This window comes from Papio anubis, chromosome 3 (assembly GCF_008728515.1).
Source record: "Papio anubis isolate 15944 chromosome 3, Panubis1.0, whole genome shotgun sequence".
In the NCBI taxonomy this organism is placed as follows: domain Eukaryota; kingdom Metazoa; phylum Chordata; class Mammalia; order Primates; family Cercopithecidae; genus Papio; species Papio anubis.
In genome coordinates this window covers 89,761,585-89,770,830 of record NC_044978.1, presented here as the reverse complement: position 1 = coordinate 89,770,830, position 9,246 = coordinate 89,761,585, and positions in this window count along the sequence as shown.

Here is a 9,246-nt window from a genome sequence, read left to right as displayed (position 1 = left end):
GGAAAGGGAACATTTCAGTAAGCTTTAACTACATAGGCACTGAGACTCACACCAAGACTGAGAAACTTTCACCCAATAGAGAAGCAAGGAAGGTCCTACGATTTCAGTTGCTTCTGAAATGTATCAAGGTACAAATATAGCCCCAGATCTGATATTCAGCATTCAAGGCTTCATAATCTGGCTTCAACCTCCTCATCCACCTACTCCTCCCCATTCTCCAACACAAGGCCTATGTGCTTTAGAAGCTTGTATCTCCTTGGTCCCCCAAAGAGGAATCTATTTAACATTCAAGCTCTTGCTCATCATGCCCTTTCTCTTCTTTTCTGTCCCTCTGGCCCATTCAAATCCTACCCAAAATTTGAGATCCAGGACAAGGTCACCGTCGTGGAGGTATATTAACTCTATCTCACTGTCACGTTTCATGTCTCTGCATCCCTGTCATACTAACATCCCTCCTGTGGTTTGGGGTCTGTTCCCTTTTGTCACCCTCTATTTTTAGTGTAGAGATCAGTCTCCTAATTTCTACTGGAAATTTCTAGTCAGGGATGTTCTTAAATTTCATTTATATAATCAACTGTACCTAGCTCCATGTATACAGTAGGTGTTTAATGAGTGATTGTTGAATTCTTATGCTCATTTGTGTTAGGACAGTCACTGTTCTATGAGTAGTCCCATAATCCAGAAGATCCAGTGTCTCCTCTTTAAGTGTTTACAGATTGGCAGTGGGATTGGCTGTGGTCAGGTAGACAAGACAGAGAACCCTCCTTTCTGGGAAGCAGGAAGTGGTCATGCCAGGAGAAGAGTTTGAAGTGGAATTCAAAGGAGGAAGATCCTATTCCGTCTTTTCTTTGTGCATTCTCAGCTCTTAACTCAATGCCTGGCACAGAGTGAGTACTTGGATATTTGTTGATTAAATTAAAGAAATGACTTCTACTTTTAGAGCAAGGAAACCTTGAAAGGAAGATATTTTATTAAGATGTATCAAGAAAAATGGGTCATCGGGAGACAAAATGGAGGAGAATAGGAGGCAGGATTAACTTGTACCTGCTACTCGGATGAACAGAGCAGTTCATGGACTGTTCATTGTGAACTTTTGCTCCAAGAACTACTGCAGGGACATACCAGGAAAGCAGAGAGAATCCTCAGACCCTTTGAAGGAAGTGAATTGCTGCTCCAGGCTCTGTGAGCAAAGCTTCCTCTAGAATTGGAAAGAGGAACTGTGAGCCAGCTTGGTTTCTCAGTTGGGGGGCTTATAGCCTGGGGCAATTTCTCAGCTCTGCTCACCAGTTGACTGGAAGGAAATACACTCATTTTTGTTGGGGGTTCATGGTGGGAGTGAGACCGGCCCTTCAGACTATGGGCTGCGTGGGAGCTGTGTGAGGCCTGTGGCTGCCAGCTTTCCCCCACTCCCCTGATGACCTGTGTGACACAGGAGAGACAGCTATAATCCCCCTGGGAACATAACTGGGGGAACTAGTTGGCCTGGGAACTACATTGGCCTGGGAACTACATCCTCATCCCCCAAAGCAGCCACAACAAGCCCTGACCAAGGAGAGTCTAAGCTCAGACATGTCTAACCCTGCCCCTAGTTGATGGTCTTTCTCTACCCAGCCTGGTAGCTGAAGAAAAGGATGTAATCTGTTAGGGGGTACCATGGTCCTGCCCACCACCTGATCCTCCCTAGACTACTGTAGCTGAGGTGCTCTTGAAATCATCACCTCCTGGCTGGAGGCCAACCAACACAACACCATCACACTTAACAAAAATACATCCAAGGACCCTCACAGAATCCACTTCATTCTCCTGCTACCTCCACTGGAGCAGGTGCTGGTATCCATGGCCAAGAGACCTGAAGATGGATCACATCACAGGACTCTTTGAATACACTCCCCAGGACCAGTCAAAAGCCAGGTAGTTCCACTGGTTTGCTAGATCCAGAAGAGAAAAAGCAATCACTACAGTTCAGGTCTCAGGAAGCCCCATCCTTTGGGAAAAAGGGAGAACACTACATCAAGGGAGCATCCTATAGGACAAAAGAATTTGAACAGCAGCCCTTGAGTTCTAGATCTTCCCTCTGATGTAATCTACCTAAATGAGAAGAAACCAGAAAAGCAATTATGGTAATATGACAAAATAAGATTCTTCAACACCCCCAAAAGATCCTGCTAGATTACCAGTCATGGATGCAAACCAAGATGAAATCTCTGAATTGCCATAAAAAGAAATCAGAAGGTTGATTATTAGACTAATCAAGGAGGCACCAGAGAAAGGTGAAGTCCAACTTATAGTAATCAAAAAAACAATACAGGGTAAGAATGGGAAAATATCTAGTGAAATAGATAACATAAGAGAAAAACAATCAACACTTCTGAAGTTGAAGGATAGAGAGAATTGCAAAATGCATTGGAAAGTCTCAGCAATAGAATCAAACAAGTAGAAAAAAGAACTTCTCAAAAACAAGGCTTTTAAATTAACACAATTCAACAAATACAAAAAAAAAAAAAAAGAATTTTTAGAAAAGGACAAAGCCTGCAAGAAATTTGCGATTACGTTAAATGACCAAACCTCAGAATAATTGGTGTTCCTGGAGAAGAAGAGAAGTCTAAAAGTTGCAAAACATATTTGAAGGAATAAACAAGGGAAACTTCCCTGGCCTTGCTACAGACCTAGATATACAAATATAAGAAGCTGAAAGAACACCTGAGAAATTCATCACAAAAAGATCACCTCCCAGGCACATAGTCATCAGGTTATCTAAAGTCAAGACAAAGGGAAGAATCTTAAGAGCTATGAGGCAAAAGCAGCAGGTAACCTATAAAGGAAAACCTGTCAGAATAACAGCAGATTTCTCAGCAGAAACCCTACAAGCTAGAAGGGATTGGGGTCCATTCTTTAGACTACTTAAACAAAACAATTACCAGCCAAGAATTTTGTATCCAGCAAAACTAAGCTTCATAAATGAAGGAAAGATACAGTCCTTTTCAGACAAACAAATGCTGAGAGAATTCATCATTACTAAGCCAGCACTATAAGAACTGCTAAAAGGAGCTCTAAATCTTGAAACAAATCCTGGAAACACATTAAAACAGAACCTCTTTAAAGCATAAATCTTACAGAACCTATAAAACAACAACACAATGGAAAAAAAAGTATACAGGTAACAATGGCATGATGAATAGAATTGCACCTCATATCTGAATACTAACATTGAATGTAAATGGCCTAAATGCTCCACTCAAAATATATAGAATGGCAGAATGGATAAGAATTCACCAACAAAGTATCTACTGTCTTCACGAGACTCACCTGACACATAAGGACTCACATAAACTTAAGGTAAAGGGTTGGAAAAAGATGTTCCATGCAAATGAAAACCAAAAGCAAGCAAGAGTAGCTATTCCTATATCAGACAAAACAAACTTTAAAGCAACAGAAGTTAAAAAAGACAAGGAAGTACATTATATAATGATAAAAGAAAGAACTATTCCAACAGGAAAATATCACAATCCTAAATATATAAGCACCTAACACTGGAGGTCCCAAATTTATAAAACAGTTACTACTAGACCTAAGAAATGAGATAGCAACACAGTAATAGTAGGAGACTTCAATACTCCACTGACAGCACTAGACACGTCATCAAGACAGAAAGTCAACAAAGAAACAATGGATGTAAACTGTAGCCTACAACAAATGGACTTACCAGATATGTATAGACCATTCTACCCAACAACTGCAGAATATATATTCTATTCATCAGCACATGGAACATTCTCCAAGGTAGACCATATGATAGGTGAAAAGACAAGTCTCAATAAATTTAAGAAAATCGCAATTATGGCAAATACTCCCTCAGACCACAGTGGAATAAAATTTGAAATCAACTCCAAAAGGAACCCTCAAAAATAAGCAAATACATGAAAATTAAATTATCTGCTCCTGGATGGTCATTGGGCCAACAGTGAAATCAAGATGGAAATTAAAAAGTTATTTGAACTGAATGAGAATAGTGATACAACCTATCAAAACCTCTAGGATACAGCAAAATGATACCAGGGGGAAAGTTCATAGCATTCATTAAATATCCCCATCAAAAAGACTGAAAGAACACAAATAGACAATCTCAAGTCACACCTCAAGGAGATAGAGAAACAATAACAAACCAAACCCAAACCCAGCAGAAAAGAAATAACCAAGATCAGAGCAGAACTAAATGCAATTGAAACGAAAACAATACGAAAGATAAATTTTAAAAAGCTATTTCTTTGAAAAGATAAATAATATTGATAGACCATTGACAAAGTTAACCATGAAAAGAAGAGGGGAGATCCAAATAAGCTCAATTAGAAATGAAATGGGAAAAAATTACAACCAATACCACAAAAATACAAAAGATCATTCAAGGCTACTATGAACATGTTTTTTTTTTTTTTTTTCTCTTTAAACAATTTTGTTGAAATATAATTAACATCAATTAACTTCATAGATTTAAAATATGAACATGTTTTTGTGCATAAACTAGGAAACCTAGAGGAGATGGATAAATTCTTGGAAACATACACCCGGCCTAGATTAAACCAGGAAGTAATAGAAACTCTAAACAGACCAATAACAGCCCTGGACCAGATGGATTCACAACTGAATTATATGAAACATTCAAAGAAGAATTGGTACCAATCCTATTGACACTATTCCAAATGATAGAGAAAGAGGGAATCTTCCTTAAGTCATTTTATGAAGCCAATGTCACCCTAATACCAAAACCAGGAAAGGATATAACAAAAAAAGAAAACTACAGACCAGTATCTCTGATGAACATAGATACAAAAATTCTCAACAAAATGCTAGTGACCTGAATCCAACAGTATATCCAAAAGATAATCCACCATGGAAAGTGGGTTTCATACCAGGAATGCAGGGAAGGTTTAACATATACAAGTCAATAAATGTGATATAAGTAATAAACAGAATTAAAAACAAAAATCACATGATCATGTCAATAGATGCAGAAAAAGGATTTGACAAAATTTAGCATCATTTATGATTAAAACCCTCAGCAAAATCGGCATAAAAGGCATATACCTTACGGTAATAAAAGCAATTGATGACAAATCCTCAGCCCACATAATCCTGAATGGGGAAAAGTTGAAAGCATTCCCCTGAGAACTGGAACAAGATGAAGGTGCCCACTTTCACCACTTCTATTTGATACAGTACTGCAAGTCTTACAGCAATCGGATAAGAGAAAGAAATAAAGGGCATCCAGACCAGTAAAGAGGAAGTCAGACTGTTGCTGTTTGCTGATGACATGATCATATACATAGCAAACCCTAAAGACTCATCCAAAAAGCTCCTAGAACTGGTAAATGAATTCAGCAAAGTTTCAGGATACAAAAGTAATGTTCACTAATCAGTAGCCCTGCTATATACCAACAGTGACCAAACTGAGAATCAAACCAAGAACTCAACCCCTTTTACAATAGCTACAAAAAAAAATTAAATACTTTGGAATATTCATAACAAAGGAGGTGAAATACCTCTACAAGGAAAACTACAAAACACTGCTGAAAAAAATCATAGATGACACAAACAAATGGAAACACTTCTGCTCATGAATGGGTAGAATCAATATTGTGAAAATGACCATACTGCCAAAAGCAATCTACAAATTTATTGAAATTCCCACCAAAATGCACTGTAATTCTTCACAGAACTAGTAAAAGCAATATAAAATGCATATGGAACCAAAAAAGTCCTCACATAGCAAAAGTAAGACTAAGGGAAAAGAACAAACCTAGAAGCATTACATTACCCAACTTCAAATTATACTATAATGCTATAGTCACCAAAACAGCATGGTACTGGTATAAAAACAGGCTTGTAGACCAGTGGAACAGAATAGAGAACTCAGAAATAAACCCAAATACTTACAGCCAACTGATCTTTGACAAAGCAAAGAAAAACATAAAGTGGGGAAAGGGCACCCTATTCAACAAATGGTGCTGGGATAGTTGGCAAGCCACATGTAGAGAAATGAAAAAGGATCCTCATCTCTCAACTTATACAAAAATCAACTCAAACTGGATCAAAGACTTAAATCAAATACCTGAAATCATAAACATTCTAGAAGATAACATTGGAAAAACCCTTCTAGACATTGGCGTGGGCAGAGACTTCATGACCAAAAACCCAAAATCAAATGCAACAAAAACAACGATAAATAGATGAGACTTAATTAAACTAAAAAACTTCTGCACAGCAAAAGAAATAATTAGCAGATTAAACAGACAACCCACGGAGTGGGAGAAAATCTTGGCAATCTATACATCTGACAAAGGACTCATATCCAGAATCTACAAAGAACTCAAACAAATCAGCAAGAGAAAAACAAACAATCCCATTCAAAAGTGGGCTAAGGACATGAGTAGGCGATTCTCAAAAGAAAAGAAACAAATGGCAAAATGCTCAATATTCCTAATGATCAGGGAAATGCAAATCAAAACCACAATGTGATGTCTCCCTACTACTTCAAGAATAGCAATAATCAAAAAATCAAAAAATAATACCTGTTGGTGTGGATACAGTAAACAGGGAACACTTTGACACTATTGGTTGGAATGTAAACTAGTACAACCACTATGGAAAAAAGTGAGGAGATTCCTTAAAGAACTAAAAGAAGATCCACTATTTGATCCAGCAATTCCATTACTTGGTATCTACCCAGAGGAAAAGCAGTCATTATAAGAAAGAGATACTTGCACATGCATGTTTGTAGCACAATTCACAATTGCAAAAATATGGTGCCAGCCCAAATGCCTACCAATCATTGACTAGATAAAGAAAATACATACACACACAAACACTATGGAATACTACTCAGCCATAAAAAGGAACTAAATAATGGCCTTGGCAGCAAGATGGGTGGAATTGGAGACCATTATTCTAAGTGAAGTAACTCAGGAATGAAAAACCAAATGTCATATTTTCTCACTCATAAGTAGGAGATGAGCTATGAGGTCACAAAAGCAAAAGAATGATACAATGGACTTTGAGGATTCAGTGATAAAGGTGGGAGGGAGTCAGGGATAAAAATCTACTCATTATGTACAGTGTACATTGCTCAAGTGATGGGTGCACCAAAATCTCAGAAATCACCACCAAAGGACTTATTCTTGTGACCAAGCACCACTTGTTCCCCCAAAACCTATTGAAATAGAAAAAATAAATAAATAAAATAAAAAACCTGTTATCAATCCCAAAATAAAATTATCAGTCACCCCCCAAAAAGGATTTATCAAGAAAGATGAGATGGAATTGAAAGGTATATATGCAATCAACAGTATGGACAAACAATATTGAATACCTTTTTTTCCCTTTAATACACCCTTTTAGTCATTTTTTTTGTTTAATCATCTCTTGCATATGGAGACCTAGCATTTATTAAGGGAATTATAGCCACTACCACCTTGTTTTCAAGGCCCTAATGACTTTGGAAATGTAGTATCCACTTATGAGCTTCCATCACATTTTGAGCATATGGCTCCATGAAATACTGAAAGCACTTTGGGATAAACTCCATACAGTCAGGAGATCTTTCTTAATACCATCTGGCAACCACTCTGTGCTTACCCTTTGCCCCACCTTCTAAGCATTTAGATGGGCAGGTGGGAAGAGCAGTTGTCACATTATTGACAGCCAGAGTTCTAGTATCAGAGGGCCATGGCAGGCCTGCAGCAACATCTGGAATGTCCAAAGGTAACCCTATCAATCTCTAAGGGTCACAGGGAGTCACTTTCCTCTGCTTCCCTCTCTATGTATGTCTCTGCAAGCCAGGCAGATTTTACATTACATCTTCACAAAGTACCATATTCTAAATTCAGCTTATCCAGAGAGATGATATACTTGATTCAGTTTGGGGGAGTTATCCTCTGCCTTGCAGGCAGAATAATGACCCTCAAAGAAGTCCGCTCCTAATCCCTGGAATCTAGAAATATGTTGCTTTACATAGCAAAAATGGATTTTGTAGATGTGATTCAGTTAAAGGTCTTGGGATGGGAAGGTTAGCTTGGATTATCCAGGTGAACCTAATCTAATCTTATGGCTTCTTAAAATTGATGAGCTTTTCCAGGCTGAGATCAAAGAGGGAGATATGTCTGCTCGCAGACCTTAGATGGCCATGTTTGCCACAGGAGTGTGTTAATTTTCTATTGCTGATGTAACAAATTACCACAGGCTCTCTTGGAAGGTTAGTGGAAGGCAAGGATTGGCATCTCTAATATAATTATACAGGTAATCATAAGCAGTGTGAAGATGTGACTCCAAAGCCTGAAGAAGGACAGACCAGCATCGCTGCAAGAGATCCAACTGTCTTCTTTTCCATAGAGGTCCATAATTTACATGGACCTGACAAAGAATATTGTAACTGGCAGAAATTATCGTCAGTTCAAATCCTTCATTTTGGTGGTTAAATAACTTGGTAAGATAATGAGATTAATATTAATGTAAAGATTGCTAGAAAGAATTGTAACATTTCATGTATGTGCATAAATAAACTTAAAGCATGTTTTGGGATGAGTTGTGAAATGAAAATTGGGAGAGGGACTTTAGTAGCAGTAAACAGAATTTGAGAATAGATACATAAATACTCTATAGCACATCGCAATAAATAGAATAAATTTTAAGTTACTAGAGAAAATTTTGAAAATCCCACATTCAAAGCCATCAATTCCTACTCAATTAGCGTTTCATTTTGATTTTGGAACTGAAGCCCAAGATGTCCAGGGAGCGGAAATACTTGCTGGTCTTGCAGTAGCTATGGAGCCTGGAATCCTGCCAAGAAGAGCATGTGTGAGAGAGCAAAATGTTTGTTTACATTCCTCCTGTGAAGGGAGTTGGGAAATAATCTAAGAAGCCCAATCCAAAAGCAAAGATGTGCCATCCAGTCTTCTCTGTGAGAGCCAAACTACGAACCATCTGTCTGTTTAATCTGAATTTAATCTGGAACATTTAATCTGAATGTTCCAAAAGTGTTTTGATGATGTATTGATGTATTTTAAATTATCCTGAAAATGTTCTTGGCAGATGCTTCAGCCTGTAATTACTGAGATGATGTAGAAATACCAAGTGTTTATTAAAACAATACAGAGTAATACAAGTGGTATGATTGTCGCAATATAAAAGTATCTAAAGAGCCGGGCGCGGCGGCTCAAGCCTGTAATCCCAGAACTTTGAGAGGCCGAGATGGGC